Source organism: Marmota monax, unplaced genomic scaffold (genome assembly GCF_021218885.2).
Source record: "Marmota monax isolate L192 unplaced genomic scaffold, Marmota_monax_Labrador192_F-V1.1 WCK01_AAM20220418_F8-fsc00044, whole genome shotgun sequence".
In the NCBI taxonomy this organism is placed as follows: domain Eukaryota; kingdom Metazoa; phylum Chordata; class Mammalia; order Rodentia; family Sciuridae; genus Marmota; species Marmota monax.
The window spans coordinates 3678915-3698182 of NW_026695198.1; the positions used below are offsets into that span (position 1 = coordinate 3678915).

At 38.6% G+C, this 19268-nt stretch overlaps 1 pseudogene; it reads right to left on the reverse strand.

Annotated features, from left to right (window-relative positions):
* Nucleotides 1–15703: 15703 nt before the first annotated feature.
* Nucleotides 15704–17596, reverse strand: LOC124082085 (14-3-3 protein theta-like; annotated as a pseudogene).
* Nucleotides 17597–19268: the final 1672 nt, after the last annotated feature.

Below are 19268 nucleotides of genomic sequence, written 5' to 3' on the forward strand. Positions count from 1 at the left end.
GCAATTTTTGTTACTATAACTCTATAGTATAATTTAAAGTCAGGTATTGATATGCCTCCAGCATTGATTTTTTTGGCTTAGAATTGTTTTGGAGATTCTGGGTCTTTTATTCTTCCAAATAAATTTAAATTTTTTTTTTAAGTTCTGTGAAGAGTATCATTGGTATTTTGATGGGAATTGTATTAAATCTGAATTTTGCTTTTGGTATATAGCCATTTTTAACAGTGTTAATTCTGCTTATCTATGAACAAAAGAGGTCTTTCCATCTTCTGAAGTCTTCTTCAGTTTCTTTCTTCATAGTATTTATTGTAGATGTCTCTCACATCTTTTGTTAGAATTACTCCTAGGTCATATTTTTGAGGCTTTGTTAATGGAATAGTTTTTCTAATTTTTTTCTTAGCAGATTAATTTTTAACATTTAAAAGAGGGTTATTGGGTTTTGCATGTTAGTTTTGTAATCTGCTATTTCGCCAAATTTGTTTATTAGTGTTAGCTGTATTTTGATGGAGTTTTTTTTCTTCTTCTTCTTCTTTTTTTAAAACCTTCTAGGTATAGGATCTTGTATGCAAACAGTGATAATTGGACTTATTTTTATCCTTTTATTTCATTCTCTGACATAATTACTTTGTCTAGAATTTCTAGCACTATATTAAATAGAAGTATGTCAAGATCATTGTAATGTTTTTAGCAACTAACTAAAAAATTAAAAAAAAAGAAGTATTGAGAGTGGACATCCTTTTTTTCTCCCAGATTTTAAAGGAAATGCTTTCAAATTTTTTCCTATTTACTATGAGATTGGTTTCAGTTTTTCATCTACAGCCTTTATGTTGTTGAGGTAGGTTTCTTCGATCCCTAGTTTTGTTAAGCTTGAATCCCAGACCACGCAAAGACCACCAGAGACCAAGATTTGATGTAAGCAGCAAAGAGGTGTTTATTGCGAGCTAGCTCGGTCCTCAGTGCTCACACAGCAACTGGTGATGCTGAGAGGCCCAGAGCCCACGGTTTGCAGCAGTTTTATACACTCTTTGGGGAAGGCAGGGACTTCACATACATCATAGCATCTCTTAGAAAATCATCACACACCGCGGGAAAATCATAAAACAACTCTAAAACATGATTAGCACATTCACTGGTGGGAACAAGTTGGGTAGGGGTGATTGGTTAGTACAAGAGGGGGATTCGTTTGAACTGATTGGTTTAAACCACGATGGGAGTATGAGCTGAACTACAAGGTTTCCCAACATGTTATCAACCACCATAAACTATTGGGAGGGTCATCTGGCATCCCAGGTATTTCCCTGTCTCATGCTGATTGGTGGTTGCTAGGGGGTTGCTATGGGTCCTCACCTAGCCTGACTGAGTCAGGGACACCTGGTGCTGCAGATCTCTCCTGTGATTTGTAGATAAACAACTCAGCAGGGTAGGTATGTGCCTAGGAGTGCTCTGTGGGTCTTTCCAAGGACAAGCGTCATACCCTCTTCCTTGGACAGGCTTTGCTCTGGGGTAGAGGCTGGCTTTTCAGTTTCTTTGTTGTTTTTTTATCATAAATGGTGGCTGAATTTTTTTTTTTTGATGGTCTTCTCTGCATCTGTTGAGAAAACTAAGTGGTTTTTGTCCTTTATGCAACTTATGTAATGAACTACATTTATTGGGTTGTGTATATTAAACTATCCTTGCATCTCTAAAATAAAACCAACTTGGTTGTGGTGTGTAATCTTCTTAATATGTTGTTGAATGTAATTTACTGATATTTTATTATGTCTTTTGGCCTCTAAGTTCACCAGGGATTTTGGTCTACGGTCTTATTTTTCTTAATGTGTTCTTACTTGGTTTTGGTATATCTGTGATACTGGCATAATAAAATAAATTTGGAAGTGTTTCATTTCTTTTTACTTTCTGTAATAATTTGAGAAGTATTGGTATTAGTTCTTTTTAAAATTTGGTAGAATTCAGCTGAGAATCTATCTGGTCCTGGGATTTTGTTGTTAGAAGGCTTTTTATTACTCATTACAAATTATCGGTCTGTTTAGCTTCTCTTTGTCCTCTTGATTCAGTTTTGGAATATCATATTTGTGTAGAAATGTATCCATTTCTTCTACATTTTCCAATTTATTGGAGTATAAGTTTACAAAGTAGTCCCTAATGATCCACTGGATTTCTGTGATGTCTGTGGGGATATCTCCTTTTTCATCTCTAATTTTATTAATTTGGGTTTTCTTTTGCTTAGTTTGGCCAAGGGCTTGAATCTTATTTACTTTTTTAAAAAAACAACTCTTGGTTTCATTAGTCCTATGTATTGCTTTTCTATTTTAAAGTTTATTGATTTTTGACTCCATCTTCTTTATTTCCTTCCTTCTACAGGTTTTGAAATTAGTTTTTTTTTTCCCAGGGGCCTTGTGAAATTAGTTCTTTTTCAGGGGCTTTTCAATGTATAATTAGGTTATTTGGGATCTTTCTGATTTTTTTTATGTAGGCACTCATAGCTATAAACTTTCTTCTTAGAAGTCCCCTCATCGTGTCCCAGATTCTGGTATGTTGTATCCCTATTCTCATTTTAGTATAAGAATTTTTGAATTACTTCCTTGATTTCTTTTATCACCCATTCATCCTTCATAAGTGTATTGTTCAGCCAGACACGGTGATATAAGCCTGCAATCTCAGTGTCTCAAGAGGCTGAGGCATGAGGATTTCAAGTTCAAAACCAGCCTCTGCAAAAGTGAGGCCTTAAACAACTCAGTGAGACCCTGTCTCTAAATAAAATTCAAAATAAGGCTGGCGATGTGGTTCAGTAGTGGAGTAAGTATCCCTCAGTTCAATCCCCAGCCCCCAGTATCTCCCCCCACAAAAAAGTGTATTGTTCAATTGCTATGTGTTTATATAATTTCTGTACATTTTCTTTTTCTCTCTTTCTTCTTTTTTCTTTCTTTTTCTTTTTTTTTTTTTTTGGTGTTGTTTGCTACATTATTCCATTACAATCTGATAAAATGCAAGGAATTATATCATCTTTTTTAAATTTGCAAAGCATTGCTCTGGGTCCTACAGTATGGTTTATTTTGGAGAAATTTCCATGAGATGCTGTGAATAAAGCATATTTAGCAGTTGTTGCATGAAATATTCTATAGATGTCTATTAAGTCCATTTGATTCATAATATTTTTCAGGTGCAAAGAATCTTTTCCTAGTTTATGTCCAGATGACCTCGCTAGTGAGAGGTTGTTGGGGACCACAAATCAAGTCAAGATGGCGCCTGGCAGTTTGCCAGGAGGAGTGGTTTGTGAGGCAACACCACCGAGCCATTAAGATGGTGGGGATTCCTTATTGGCTGATTTCCGTAACTGGATGATGCTAATTGAGTCAAGCTGTGTGTAATCAGTTAGGTATATATACCTCTGCTGTTCTGCAATAAAGTGGCTCCTGCTACCTTGGGTGCCCGCTACCTTGAGTTCCCGCTCAGTTCCTGCTGAGTTGCTCCGCAATAAAGCAGTTCCCTCTTCAACCTTCAAGTTGCTTGTCACCTCCTGGTTATTCTGCCCAGCAGGACTGCGGCAAGAAGTGTGTTGAAGTCATCTAGTATTAGGTTTTTTTTGAGATTTCAATTTAAGTGGCATATTTTAATATAATTAGTCACACCCATGTTTGGTGCATAAATATTTATTATTTTATATCTTTTTGTTGGATTGTTCCTTCACTAGTGTAAAGTAAAATTCTTGTCTCTACTGATTGATTTTGGTTGGAAGTCTGTCTTGTCAGATTTGAGAGTAGCTATTCTGCTGTTTTCAGGATCCATTCACACCGTATATCAATTTCCATCCTTTCACTTTCGCCTGTAAGGTGTAATGCTTGCAAACAACCTATATTTGGGTCTTGTTTTTTAAATTAATTTTGTTGGTTTGATCTTTTAATTGCAAAGCGTTGGAGAGCATAGACTATTTACATTCAATGTCATTAAAGAGAGATGTTTAGTAATTTCTGACATGTTGATCTGTTTTTAATTTGGCCCTGTTTCTCATTTGCTTAGCCACTATTTGAGTGAAATTTGTTCATTTGTGAGTTCTGAGGTTTGTTTTTTATTTCTTCTATGTGGATTTTTTTTTTTTTGTCTTCCAGCTCTGAGATTCCATCTTCAGCATTGTCTACTATACTAGAGACACTTTCAATTGAACACTTTATTTGATTTATTATGTCCTTCATTTTCATGATTTCTGTTTGGTTCTTTTTCAATATTTCTATCTCATTATTGAATTTCTCATTCATATCTTATTTTGAGTTCCTTAATTTATTTAGTTGTTTTCTGTGCTCGCTTGGATTCTTTTGAATTCTTTATCTGATATTTTATCCACTTCAATATCTTTGTGGTGATGAATTATAAATTTTAGGAGGTGTCATGTTACCTTTTTTTTAAACACTTCTTGTTTTCTTGTATTGGATTTTATGCATATCTTGGGAGATATTTGTCTTCTACTTCTATGGGCCATTTTAGGGCATAGTCTTCATTTGCCAAAGTGTCTTAGAGTGGTCTAAATTGAGATCCCAAGTAGGGGTGACATCCACAGCTTTGTGTTAATTCTGTTTTTACTGTAGTAGTGGATATAAATAACTGGGATCTGGGGGCCCACCTCTAGACATTTTTACTTAGCCAGGTTATTAGTTTGTGTTTTGGTCTTTTCTATTCTTTGTATCAAAGTATAGTGTAAGAGTCTGTAAACAAGTCTGGATGGCGCCTGGCAAAATGCCAGAAGGAGTGGTTTGTGAAGTAACACCAGCGAGCCATTAAGTGTGGAGATTCCTTATTGGTTGACTGATGTATCTAGTTTATGCTAATTAAGATAAGCTGTGTGGAATGTATAAATACCGCTCCTGTCCTACAATAAACGGCTCCTACTCCTGCTGTATCAATCTACACAAGTTGTTCGTCACCCCCCGGTTATTTTGCTGTAGCCGGACTGCGGCAGTATAGCTGAAGACGAGTGTCATTAATTTGTATGTGGAGCTAAGTGCATGGTATTTGGTTTAAATCAGTAATAAAGTCTCTACCCTGTGATGCTGTAGTGCCCCTGTAGGTTCCTAGCACCTCAGAGAATAGGGGGAAACACAAAATAGCAACAACTGATGCAAATACTATACAGCATTGTAATAAATGCCTTGTTCCTACTATGTCATCTACAATGTCACTTGCCACAAAACAAACAAACAAAAATCCCAGAAATGGTGTGTGAAAAACCAGCCTCTATCTCAGAGCAAAGCCTTTCCAAGGAAGGGACATGACCTTAGTCCTTGGAAAGACCCACAGAGCACTCCTAGGTACATTCCCACCCTGCTAAGTTGTTTATCTACAAATAACAGGAGAGATCTGCTGCCCCAGGTGTCCCTGACTCAGTCATGCTAGGTGGGGATCCATAGCAACCCCCTAGCAACCACCAATCAGCATGAGACAGGGAAATACCTGGGATGCCAGATGACCCTCCCAGTAGTTTATGGTAGTTGATAACCTGTTGGGAAACCATGTAGTTCGGCATGTACACCCCTCTTGGCTCAAACCAATCAGTTCAAACGAATACCCCTTTTGTACTGACCAATCACCCCTACCCAACTTGTTCCCGCCAGTGAATGTGCTAATCATGTTTTAGAGTTGTTATTTGATTTTCCCGCGGTGTGTGATGATTTGCTAAGGGATGCTATGATGTATGTGAAGTCCCTGCCTTCTCCAAAAAATGTATAAAAATGCTGCAAACCATGGGCTCGGGGCCTCTCAGCGTCACCAGTTGCTGTGTGTGCATGCGGGAGGACTGAGCTAGCTCGCAATAAACACCTCTTTGCTGCTTGCATCGATCTTGGGTCTCTGGTGGTCTTTGGGGATCCCGAATTCGAGCATAACATGTGGTCATCAATTGGCAACAGCTTAAACAATAAGTAACCATAAACTAGAGCTGGCATTGAAGCAAGCAACCATGTCAACAATGTCATCCACAGCAGAAACAACTGCAATGGTATTAATGGTGGGGGCAGGAGTTATATAAACCAATTAGATCTAAAAGAATGTTAAAATATGGTTAATTATGAGAAAAAAAATGTGAGAGAAAGTTAGGAAAGTGTTTGCAATTTTGAACAGAGAGAATGTAAAAGAAATGTAGCAGGTGAGGATATAAGGAAGGAGAAAAACAGGAGAAACAAAGTAAAGAGAGAAAAAGAGATAACAGAGAATTTGGCTGCTACCAGGGGGAGAAAAGATAGAAAAGAAATGGGAAACAAATGAAAATTACACAAAACAACTAAAATTTACAAATCCAAAACCCTAACCTTCAAAAGATAAGGCAAGGAAAAATAATTATATTAAACAAATGCTAAAAGTGAGAAATAAAAAAGAAACAAATATGTATATATGTCCATGAACCAAACAGCACATAAAGAATACACACACACACACACACACACGGAAAAATATTCTTAATCAAAAATGAAGGAATTGTTTTCACTGAGATTTTTCAAATAGTAGATAAGATCACATGGTCGCTGTCTATGCCTGACTGTCTTTCTTCTTGAGCTATGTACTGAGAGCAAGAGCAAGGGTGGATGTTGTTAATCCTTCCTCCTTTTGCGTTGCTCTTCAAGCTACCAGTTGGAGTGGCCTAAGACTACAGCTGATCAAAAGAAGTCTAAGTTTCCCACCACTATAAGGTAGGACGGAGTGGGAGGTGCTGTCAGTTGGAGTTCTGTTTGCACAGACCAGATTGATGCACTCCCAAGGTGGGGTTGTGCAGAGTTCTATGAAAGGAGTTCTGGGGTTGGGGTTTATATCTAATCAGGTCTCAGGGGCTTTGTTGGGTGGTATCTGCTGTGATAAGATTATATCCACACACCCCTAGGATCTGGTAGCTGCTGATCTGTCGGGAGTCTGGATCTCACAAGATTCCCAAGAATTCTATTTGTGGAGCAGGGAAGCCAAACCTCCACACTCTCTGCAGCCCACAAAACAGCCTTCTCAGGCTTAGTCCCTGAGTGTATTAACAGCCACCATTTTTCGATTCCTGACCCTCTTGAGCTGGTCATGTGAGCCACCAGCCTGTAAGGAGAAGGCAGTTGGGCTCCGTTTTGCTTTCTGATTTGAATCCCCCTGGGTAAAGTCATCTCTGTGCCTGTTTCACTCATATTTTGCTAGATGCACCCTAGACCACATGGCGTGCACTTTTTGTAACGGGACGGTAATATCTGCTATGATCTCCAGGCTCCTGCCCAGCATCTGCAGCTTGGCTGCCTCAAGATGGTCCTTGCCTCAGCTCTTCGCAGCCAACTGAGAAACAGCACCGTTTTCAAGCATCAGTGCACAGTGCCGCCTCTGGATCAGCTAAATTCAGGCTGTTTTTTTCTGATTTCAGATTTTTCCAGACCAAATCTGTCCATTGTGTTTTTTCTCTGTATTCTCCCTCCCCCTGTAGAAACTGCTACCACAACTGTTGGTATAACCAGCTTGGCTCCAATGGACTCTTCTTTGTTTAATGTACCTAAATTTCTGAATCTCTAAGACACTCTTGACTATCCAATAATGATTTTTTGTGAATTCCTCTTTTACCAACCTCACAGAGAAGCAGTATTTCTGCAGATTGACTCTCAAGCCATGGAGAAACTAGGAATACAGGTGTCCTATAATCCACCATCTTGAGTCCTCTATAATTTGAGCTGTAATAAGCTGTTAGTCTTTGCTTCCGACTCCTATCATTTGTTCAGTTGTGATGATTTTACTTCTACACATCCAACACACTCCATAATATGTCGTCATTTTTTCCCCTTGTAATTGTCAATTATATTTTAAGGTGATAAGAAATGACATAAAACCCCTTTCATATTTACTCCTACACTTACACCTTCTTTTTTATTTGTCATCATCTTCTTTCTGCTGTGGAAGTTCCTCATTCCTTTTGTAGCCCATGTGCTGGCAATGAAGTTCTTTTTCAGTCCCTCCCCTGCACAAAAATCTTTCATTTACTCTTTTAGAATGATATTCGTGCTGTGCAAAAAAATCCTTTTGAAAGAAGCATTCATTGTACTTATATTAATTTATTATTGAATATTGTTATCTTAATTATTCCTAACTATGGGGTACAGTGTGATTATTTGATGCATGTATACAATGTACAATGATCACATCTGAGTCATTAGCATTTCTGTACCTCATAAATATGTGAAATTATTATGTGTACAAGAACTTCTGTTGACCTTGCTTAGTAAATGTCTTTGTTAGTGAAAAATATATAGAAACATATAGTTTTATTTTGACTTTTCACAATGCACAAACTAAAACGGTTCTTAACTAAAACAGCAGATGTATTATCAAGCAATGGAACACTGCCATTCAATTAGATAAAGAGAGAAGTAAAGGAAAGATCAATTAATGGAAGAGGGAAGAGAGAACTCAAAACATTGAATAATCAGAAGTTGTGCAAGATTTAAGAATTGCTGTAGGAAATCAGACAAGTAAACAGTTCAAAAGGTTAGAGGAAAATAATCAGAGTGGCAGCTTGGTTGAGTGACATTGGAGGTGGGGCAGTTCTGGGCAAAGCTCCACAGCAGTGAAGCATGAGTAAACATCCAGGAGCTGGCAGGTCAGGATGTCACAGGGACACCTGGACATGCAAAGATGACAACAGTCCCTGCTGGTGAAGAGGAACGCTGCAGATTAAGTCCCCGGGTCTTTGTAAAATGAAAAGTAGTGACAAAGAGGTCATTGTGGAATGTTTTGGGAGGGAAGAGACTGCTATCTTTGTTGTATCGATCACATCTCTGTTCTCATTTTGCTTTGTTCAAAAAATATACATAAGTAAAGAGACCATTTGACCAGTGCCCATCAGTTCCTAGGAGGTCCCTAAAGGCGAGAAGAATGGTTGGCTCTTAGTAGCAACTATATTTGAATGATGATACTTGAATTTTCTCTGAACCTGCAAAATGGGGTATTGAAAGCAAATTTTTTTTTCGGTTTGAAAAACAAAGAAATGTGGAATTTACTTCATAGTGAAATATAATATTGTGCATATATTATATGTATATGTTACATATGTGTGTATATATGTGAGCATATATGCATGTACATATATACATGTGTAGTGCATACACTCATACACATGCACAAATCTATACTTGCAGGTGAGTTTACACATTATCAATAGATATGTTAGAAACACATTAGGACATTTGTTTTCTTTATTAGATCTTGAGATTTTACTGCAAGCACTATAAAATCAAATTAATTTTGAACACTTTTAAAAACAAAAATAAAATTTACACGTTGATTATATTTTCATTGACACGTATGCCTGACAGTCCATAGGGTGACCAGCATCCCATCCACTCCTGTTCAAGTTCTTGAGTAATGCCTTCCTTCACAGAGTGGGCAGGACCTTGATGGACTCCAGCCAATGGGATATGGAGAAGGTGTTAGGCTGTCACTTCCATGACTGCATTATATGCATAAGACTCTATCTTGCTGGAAGATCTCTCTAGAAACTCGCTCCTCCTGCCTGGATTTGAAGAAGTAATTGGCCACATTGGGAAGCCTGTGTGGCAAGGCACTGAGGCTCCTATCTGTTTATAATTACTGCCCTGTTAATCTAGGTCACAGCTCTCATGATTTAATCACTTTAGTTCTGAATATTTTTTCAATGTCTCACACAGGAGCATTTGAAAGGCCCCACATATCTGAAGAATAATACCCAGCTAAACTGTGTTCAGACTCCTGACCCACGTACACTGCAAGATTATAAATGTGTCCTGTTTTCAGATGCTGAGTCTGTGATAAATTCTTAAGCCGCACTAGATTATGAACACACAACTGAAATGTGATTTGAAGATTTTAAAATGTGGATTCCCCTATTTGTTATTTTGAACAGAGTTGTAATAGAGGCAAACATTTGGGTACATTTGAATTTTATATCATCACAATTTTTTTTTCTTTTATTGTCAGTTTATTTACTAATTAATTATCAACAAAAATAAGTTTTTCCTTATATCACAAAGTGCTTAAGGTAATGACTGTAAACTAATCACTGCTGACATAGAGCTACATTTTAATTTATTAGAAAGTGGTTTGGGGAGGATACATCTATTCAGGATATTATTACCCAATTTTTCATTGGCATATGCAGCTTTTTTTGGTCTTTCAAAAGCTTTATTAAGGTCTATTTTATATATCATAAAATTAGTTCATTAAAAAATGTACAACTCAGTAGTCAAGCATGGTGGCACACACACCTGTCATCCCAGCTACTCAGGAGGCTGAGGCAGGAAGATTACAAGGTCAAGATTCATCTTAGCAATTTAGCAAAATCCTTTCTCAAAATGAAAAATATAAAAAGGACTGGTGATGTAACTCAGTGGTAGAATTGCCTCCAAGTTCAATCCCTTATTCTGAAAATAAATACAAAGTGTATAACTCAGTGATTCTTAGTAACTATCCTGATGGCTCAAACCAACATCATAAGCCACTTTTAGAATATTCCCATTTCTTCATGATCACTCATGTGCATTTATAACCTCTGTTCTGATCTGTAACCCCAGTCAATCACTAGTCTCCTTTCTATCTTTGTTGATTTTCCTTTCATGAATATTTAATATAAACAAAATCATACTATATGTTAGCTATTACATCGGGCTCCTTTTACTTTACAAAAAAAATGTTTTTTAGATCTATCAGTCTCATAGCTTGTGTCAGAACTTTATTCCTTTTTATTGCCAAGTAATATTTCATGGTAAGGATATAACACATTTTATCCAGCCATTTTATCAGTGTTATACTAAAGGAGAAAGTTGAGATTATTGATGTGAGATCATTCTTATAAAATGGGCATATAAGCTAGGTTAGAGAATCTAAGCTCAGCTTCAGCAGTGTGCAATAAATATTAATGTGCTAAATTTTATGTTCATCCAGATCAAAATTCTTTTTAATTTTTGCTATCCATCTGTTGTTTAGAAATACATTGTTTGATTCCCAAATATTTAGGGTTTCCCAATTTGCATTCTGTTATTGATTTCTAATTTAGCTCCATTGTGGTCAGAGATTAGACTTTATATGATTTATTAAGACTCTTTTTGTGATTTTTTAATAACTATACCGATGGCTCACACCTGTGAACTGGGGAAGAATCTATGTGCTCTTGAGAACAAGATATTTTTGCTGGCGTTGGAGGGAGTTCAAGCTGGATCACGGTGTTTTTGTATTTTTGTCAGCTGCTACTTTTCCTGTGTATGGCCCATAGTTTCCTGTTCCATTATGTGTCTTAATTTTTTGGTGAAAACTGGGCACTTTTGGTAATAGAATGTGGACATTCTAGAGACCAGATTCCAATCCCTCTCTAGCCTTCTAAAAGAATTTGAGTTTTTTTCAGTTTTTCTATTATAATATTTCTTTACTGACCTAGAGTAAGTCTGTAAAGTCTATATTCCCTGTTGTGTATAACCTCTGAAGACTTTTGTTCAGTTGTTTTATTTATAAAGAAAATTTCACTTTTGATTAGCATGTATTAACCACATGTAGCAATGGGGTTCGGAAATTTCAATACATACATACTGCATTTGCTCATCACATGTAACCTCCCTTTTCTACCCTTTTCAACCTTTAGGATTCACATAGGCTTAAAAATGTACATTTGGTTTGACATTTTTAGTTTCCACATATGAGAGGGAACATACAATGCTTGTATGTCTGTATCTAGCTTCTTTCATTTAACATGATCTTATCCACTTTCACTGATTTTGCTGTAAATGATCAGATTTAATTCTTCTTTATGGCAAAATAATACTCCATAGTGTATATACACTCATTTTATTTACCCATTCATCCATTGATGGGCATGTTGGCTGATATCATATTTTAGTTATGGTGAATAGTGCCATAATAAACATAGATATGTTTATATGTTCCTTAGATACCTTGGATCCCCAGGTCTTATTTTCTGAAGGGCTGTGTGTTTACACATGTGTGTAATGCACCTGGCCATGTGTGTATCTGTTCAACACACCTTTGATAACTACGTATTTGGCAATTCCGATTTAACTTCTGCTTCTTATTTGTACTGAGTTTTCAGTTTAACCAAAAAGGGACTGAGTGCCTTTCAGGTTTTTCCTGCACGTGCATGTTGCTTTGAGAGTCCCAGGACTATTAGAGGTTTCTTTCTTTCTTTTTTTGGTACCTGGGATTGAACCAAGAGTGCTTAACCACTGAGCCACATCTCCAGCCCATTTCTTTTTTTAAATTTTGAGTTAGGGTTTTGCTAGGTTGCTTAGGGCCTTGCTAAGTTGCCGAGGCTGGTTTCGAACTTGCAGTCCTCCTGTGTCAGCCCCCCAGAGCCACAGGAATTAAAGGCACGCACTACCACACCCGGTATACCAGAAGTGTTCAAAGCTCCCTTTGAGCACCTCCAGAGTAACCTTTGGATTTTTTTGGTCATTTTCTTGTTTGCCTTATACAGCTGCCATGTTAAATAATTTCAGCAGCTTATTTTCAATAATCTCCTCTTGGATAGAGCTTTTCAGGAAGGGAGTTCTGAGTCAGATCAAATAATGAGAACTCTCCGTGAAAGTGGCTTTTCTAGAAGGTTGCAAGACAGGTCAGGGAGGGGCCAGGCTCTCGGGTGGGGATGAAGAGTAGCCCAAGGCTGGTCTACGCTTCCTGTGCTATCAGGGTGCTGAGGAGGAAAGCAGCTAAAATACCCTAAACCCCACTAGTTCTTATTGAGGTTCACTAGTTTTTCTCAAATACTATATCTTGAGATTGTTTACACCTCTAGTTAATTTCCAGGGCAACATAAAGCTTGATTTTGTTAAACTTGTTAGTGATTCCATTACTTTTATGTGGGAGCACATTTGTAGAAATCTTTATCCCTCCACTCTGGAAATCCTATCCACATGCAGCTTTTAAAAGTAATCTCATGAACATGGTAAATCTTCAGCCTTTTTCCTCATCAGCATATTTAAAATGTGTAAAGTTCTGCCAAGCATTCTCTATCACCGTTAGGATTCACACAGGCTTAAAAATGAAAGTCACTGCTAGAAAACCACAGAACAGAAACTACGAATAACCCTAACAATAGGAGATTAACTTTCTTCAATATTGGACAAATAAATACGTTTTGCATCATCCTAATGGAAGACACTAAGGAGAATAAAAATAAGTTGAGCATGAAGTAAAAAAGAAAATGGAGTGGTTATAGGATACATTGACTGACTGTCAAGAAAATAAATCAATAAGAATTAGTTATGAGAAATAAAGACGAACCCCCTCAAGCTAATGTGTGACGTTACCCAGATTACAGTCACTGAAAATGAAATTTAAAAAAAAAATCAAAAGAGGATGGAAAATTGAAATGGAGTTATTGTAAATTCAAAAGAAAACAATAATCACGAAATATAACAAAAAGATAGAAAGAAGATAATTTAAAGTATATTTTTTTAGAAAGGAAATACTCTGGATTTGAATCAAAAGGAAAAAAGAAAAGAAAAATGCTTTTTCATAGCACCAAAAATGGATTTCAGGGTGCAGACTAACTTCCTGTGAACGGGGACCCCGACTTCATCATCTGTCATTCTTTCCCTTTCTTCCTAAGATGAATCACGAGCGCGATCAATGAACCACTAAATATTTGAAATCCTAAAAGGCAAATATCACAAACACGATGCTTTTGGGTGTCTGTGAGATCATATATCTTAAACTCTTCCCAAATCTACCCCACATCACCAGACATACCCTTGCAAAGTGGAAGGAAGCGAGTTTGTCGTAGGGGCTTAAGCTCCATAACCAATGGTCACACACAAGCACATCACACGAAAGTTCAAGGTCACCTCTGCTGTTGTGTGCATATCACACAGCAGGTCCTTATCAGCACAGCAGGTCAGAGCTCACAAGAGGCACAGGAAACACCTGGAGAAGCAGTCTTGCTTGGCTGTCTCTCCTCATTCAAGAGGGGAAGCTACGGGCTTCTTGGAACTTCTAGAGTTATACAGGAGCACAGTATGGTGTTAAATTGCAAATACTGTGTCATACAGTGGTGAATCTATTCTCCTGTGTAGGAGAGGTTCACAGATAATGATCAAGTTGTTTGGCTGCTAGTGTGAACACTAATGCTGAAGAAGTAGATACTATTCTACAATAACTGAGGAGCTTCAGGTACAGTCATTTCAGGGCAGTCACTTGAATGCAGTAGAGCATGTCATAATCCAATTCATCTTGCTATTTGGACTCTTGGCAGCTCATTTCACATGCAGTCAAGCATTTTCCCCAAGAACAAGAAGGAAATTACCTTGCTAGCTGTTATAGTGGTGATTCTTCGGTGTAAGCAGTGATAATACAATTGCTCACAGGCGTCTCCTGGGATACTAATGAAGTTAATTGGTCCATGGGCATGTAAAATACAGTAAGGAAGGAATTTTAGTTTCTAAGTGCATTTTCTGCAAGTGGTTAGATTTTCACTCTTTCCTCCCAGATTTTGTAGTGTTTTGAACATCTTTACTTTAAAAACAAAACAAAAAACAAACAACCCCCACCCAAAAAAAAAAAAAAAAACTTCAATTCTTTTATTTCAAAAAGAATTTAAGCCAGTTGTGGTAGCACAAATCTGTAATCCCAGCAACTCGGGAGGCTGAGGCGGGAGGATCACAAATATGAGGCCAGCCTCATGAACTTAGTAAGGCCCCTAAGCAATTTAACAAGACCCTGTATCAAACAAAAACAAAAACAATAACAATCACAATAACAACAACAACAACAAAAAAACAGGGCTTGGAGTATGGCTCAGGGGTTAAGCACCTCTGGGTTCAATCTCCAGTACAAAAAAAAAATGTAATATTCTATAGGATCAAATTAATGATATGGGCATATGCTTAAATTATGCTAACAATTAGCTTAGAAACAGCATAATAATCAGTAAACTATTGTATTTTTCTATTTAATTATCATTAAGAGTTATACAAAAATAATGCTACTACCCTGCACAGGTGATTACTGAGCATAAAAATACATAAAATTCTTTTTTTTTTGAGGTGTAAGTGAATTTTTATTGGGAAAGGAAGTTGTCAACTTAAACCATAGCAAATTATGAGTAAATGAGGAAACTCCCTATTATCCCAGAGAATACTCATGACCTCCACAACATGTGATATATAGGAGGAATTTCAATTTGTAACTCCCAGCCCAGAAATGCCAAGGGCTTTCCCATTCAATCTAATACTTCTGGATTCCCACTAAAAAGGAATACAGTAAGAGTAAGAAAAGGTTGCTTACTGAAAAGAAACCCTCCAAGAAGAATAAGGAAGGGAATGTAGAAATTAAGAAGTTCTGTAGAATATTCTTTATTGCAATTACGTACATTTTCTTATCTTCATAGTAACATAAAACACAGTCACTGGTAGAACTGGTTCAGATTACTTAAATACCAGATATATTTTTAGTCCTCTACTAAGTGTTTGGAAGTTACTTATGTTTACATGAAAAGAAGCTATCACGATTTTTCTACAACAGTAACTGCACACCAAGAAGGCCAAGTCACACACAAATCAAGGAATGGAGTTTTCCGGAAGCTTCAGTGTTAAAAGTTTATGAACAGTTGATTTCATACCCATGAGTGGGTTTCTTTTCTATAGGAAAGACAAGTGGAATAAGGAAAGGATATCTGTAAAAAAGTTTCTTGAGGGCAGAGGAATGACACCCTGTTGGTATTAAATTTTCAGCAAAATGCTGCATCACGTTTTTCTGCACTGTCTGGTGTCCATAATGTTGTCTCTAGGCAACTGCATGATGAGGGTGCTGTTCTTGTTTGAATCTCCATTCAATGAATCAAGTTCTGCAAAGGCCTTGTCAACAGCCATTTTAGCTGTGCAGGCAAGCTCTGGATTATTAAGGATCTCATGGCAAAATACAGAAAAGTTAAGAGCCAGCCCCAAGCAGATTGGGTGTGTGGGTTGCATATCTTTCTTGCTTATAATCAATTGCCTCTTGGTAAGCTCCTCTGGAAGTATCTATGGTTTGCTTCCAATCATCACCCACATGCAACTACAGCAAGGTTCCAAAAGTAATCTGCTTTCATTTTCAGATAAAAGACCTCACTCTCTGTCTTCGTTACATTGGTTATTAAATACTTATCCAACAATTCCAAAACCGTGGTGCAGATGGACCTAGGCTCTACTCCACTTTCTCCTGATAGTCTTTAACCAGTTGCAACTTCTGTTGGAAGTATTGGTCTTCTGTAAAATCTCTTTTGGCTGAGACTCTGTTATGGTTTGCATGTGAGGTGTCCCCTAAAAGCTCATGTGTAAGACCATGCAAGAAGGTTTAGAGGAGAAGCGATTGGGTTATAAAAGCCTTAACCTAATCAGCAAATTAAACCCCAAGGGGGTTAACTAAGTGGTAACTGAAGCCAGGGACAGTGTGGCTGGAGGAAGTGGGCATGGGGGGGTCTGCCTGTGGGGTATGTATTTTGTATCTGGTGAGTGGAGTCTCTCTGCTTCCTGATCATCACAGTGAGCCACTTCCCTCTGCCACACTATTTCACCATGATGCTCTGCCTCACCTTAAGCCCCCCCCCCCCCCATGAGGAAGGGAGCTGGCTGTCTATGGGCTGAGACCTCTGAAACCAGTGAGCCCTCAAATAAACTTTTCCTCCTCTAAAATTTTTCTCCTCAGGTTTTTTAGCCACAGCAGCGAAAAACCTGACTAAAACAGACCCTAACCTATATTATTCATTCACACGTCTATTTCTTTCTTTCTAAGTAAAAGATTCTGGAAAGCCAGAGAGTTAAATTTCATTCAGAGTAGACTAGATCAGACCTCACTTTTTAAAAAAAAGTTAGCTTGGGGGAAGATGGCCGCTGCGCACAGGGGTTGCTGAAGTGCTGAGCGTGGTGCTCAGAGCAGTGGCTTTAATCGAGATTTCGCACAGCGTGTAACAGCTCCTTTCACCGTTAATCTGTAGCGGACCACTTTGCCAAGCAGCAGGAAGAACAAAGAGATCGAAAAAGAGACGCTTGGCTCCCGGACGCTTTACCTCCCAGAGCCGCGGGCGCTTTGCTCCCATCTGCTTCCTCTTTCGCTTCGCTCCGGGCAGAGAAGCTGAATGTGTAATCAGCAGTGGATTGTAAGTACCCGAGGCAAAGAAAGCTCAGTGCGCCCCGCCTTTTTTTTTTTTTTTTTTTGAATATTTTTTATACATGGAGAGTTTGTGGATTGGGATTGTTGGCTGGGCTGTGGTTTCTGTGCCGAAAATCCACTCCGCGGGAGCCGCCATTTGCTTTCTGCCGGCTGTCTTGATGGCTCTGTCTACATAGTCCGGCAGACGCATCTAGAGGTTAGAGCTGGGCTGCGTGCCGAGCCCTGTCCTCCAAAGGCTGGACAGCGGCCTCGAGCGCCTGGGTCGCCTGTTCGCCACTGCACCTTCGGGCAGAGCCTGCTCTGGGGTCGTTCTGCATCCCCCTGCGAGGGGACCCGTGCTCCGGAGGAGGGGGCCGGAGAGCCGCGGCGGCAGCCGCTTGGGCCCCGGGGGCCGGGCACCGGGAGGCGGCGCCACTAAGGTCACGCCCGTGAGCGCGGCCCCGGGGCAGAGGCGATGGCGGCAGGGTTTCATTTCTAGAAATCTGGACTGGAAACAGAAGCAGCAGTTTGTATAATCCCAAGAACTTGCTTATGCCAGGAAGCTGTAAGGGCAACATGAATATTACTGAGGCGATCTAACATGGCAGCGGGTGGGGAGAGATCAAGTCTCTGACCTCTTCAACTGCGCGGGCATAGGGAGCTGTAAACTGTCTAAATGCTGTTTGCTCAGGATCACTAGGCAATGCTGAGCTGACGTGGATCTGGGGTGTACAGTCTGGGCCCCTCAGAACACACACACCAAGCCCGGATCGGCTGCATCCAAGCTCCTGTTCGCCTGCTTCTCGTGACTCAGCACTAACAATCCTGCTGAAATAACTGGTTGGCCCTCAGGAACTTTCAGAGGTAAAAGCCAACCGAGCCTTCATAGGCAGTGGCCACAGGACTGAAACGGGGATTGGGAGAGACAGTCAGGACCCACCCGTTGCATTGGTCACCCGGCAAAGGGAACGAACGGTCACCATTTGCATGGGATACCACCTTGGCAGAGAACTGACGTCACGGGCAGAGGAGATAACTGCATTGAAACCAGCGCGACAGGGCTCCCAGGAGCAGCAGACCTGGCGTGTAGCCAGTATTGTGGTGAGCGCCACAGGTGAGTGCGGCCTGGCTTGAGGAAACACAAGAGAAGGCCCTAGGCACTCAGGATTGGAGACCCGCCCAGTCTGGGACGAAGAGCTGCTGCACAGTGATTGGTTCCCACCTATTGAGAGGAGAAGCTTGACCCAGTGGGCACAGCTCCACCTACTGGAAGAGAAGTTAATAGAACTCTAGGACTGCATTTATTATTATTATTATTATCATTTTTTTTTCTTTTTCATTTTCTTTTTTTTCTTTCATTTTCAATTTTTTTTGTTGTTGTTCTTTAACTTTTTTTAATGTTTTCAATTTTAAAAAATTTTTTTATTTTATTATTATTATTATTATTTTAAATTTTAATTTTCATTATTTTTACTATCATTATTATTTTTGTAAAAAAATTTTTTTCTTTTTTTATTTCTTTATTTTCTAATTTTTTTTGTGTGTTTTGTTTTTGTTTCTTTTGTCTTTTCATTTCTTTTCAATTTTCTTATTCCCCTTCCTTGAATTCTACTTGCCTACTCTCATTCTCTTTAGGGACTTCTTCCCTTCCCTTCTAATATCTTTCCTCTCAAGCATCAAATAAATCTATAAGAGTAAACAGTAACTCAGCAGTCAACCAGAACAAGAAGTAACATGAGCAGCATAAAAAAGCAAGGAAGAAAAGGAGTACAAACAATGAAGGACAGCCTAAATATTCAGGAGGACCTAGAGTCAGCAGAAAAATGGTCATATAAAGCACTCAAGGAATACCTTAGACAGATGGAATGGAACCTTAAAGAAGATACGAGACAGCAAATCCAAACAGTGAAAGAACACTTTGAAAATGAATTACATAGACAGATAAAAGAAGAAGTTAAGCATCTTTATCAGGAGATAGAGATTATAAAAAAAATCAAACAATAATTCTAGAAATGAAGGAAACGATGAACCAAATTAAAAACTCAATTGAGAGTATCACTAACAGAGTGGAGCAAGTAGAAGCCAGAATGTCAGATAATGAAGACAAAATATATCATCTTGAAAAGAGCCTAGCCAACTCAGAAAGGCTGGTTAAAAATCACGAG